This window comes from Chinchilla lanigera, unplaced genomic scaffold (genome assembly GCF_000276665.1).
Source record: "Chinchilla lanigera isolate Chin_1 unplaced genomic scaffold, ChiLan1.0 scaffold00146, whole genome shotgun sequence".
Classification (NCBI taxonomy): Eukaryota; Metazoa; Chordata; class Mammalia; order Rodentia; family Chinchillidae; genus Chinchilla; species Chinchilla lanigera.
Genome location: NW_004955547.1, coordinates 1,382,523 through 1,383,330, shown reverse-complemented (window position 1 = coordinate 1,383,330; position 808 = coordinate 1,382,523).

Sequence of the window (808 nt, the reverse complement as noted above, 5' to 3'; positions counted from 1 at the left end):
TCTAGACTGTACTTGATGCTATTGTTATTATTGATTGTACTACTTTAGCCAAGGTGACAGTTATTGTGATACATTGTTTTTCCCTGAATGCCAATACTGAGGTTGTGGTTAGTGACCATCAAATGAAAGACTTTTTTTGTTGTTACCAGGAACTGAACTCAGGACCTCGAACTTGCCAGGCAGGCACTGTGCCACTGAGCTACATCTCTGGTCCAAAAGACTTCTTAAAGTAGCAAAGGATCATAAAAAATTAATCCAAGTATGCTTCTTACTCTAGAAATTCTACTTTTGGGAACATACAAGGAAACAAACACAAGTCAAGAATGATGATACAAAAATGTTCTCGGCTACGCTGTGTCAATAACCCAAATGGCTGAAACAAAAGAAAAATTATACTTATTTTTAAAAATTATAAGAATAGTATTATTAAACAGGAATCTATATATGACACGTTAAATGAAAGAAGCAACACTAAATAATGCGTCAACAAAGACTTCAAATACACAGAATGCACAGACGGACCTTAACAGAAATCATAAGACAATTTTAAACAGTGTAAGCAGGTTAAGTTTATTTAGTTGTTTTGCAGTGCCAAGATTCAAGTTGAGGGCCTCATGTATGTGTAGCAAGCATTTTACCACTGAGTACCCACCCAGCAGAATATACTTTATAATGATGGAAGTGAGTTAAGATAATCAATAGAAGACTGGGTATGGTGGCGCATGATTGTAATCCTAGCACTTAGGAGGCTAAGACAGGAGGATCACTTCGACTTTGAGGCCAGCCTGGGCTACACAGTGAGTTCAAG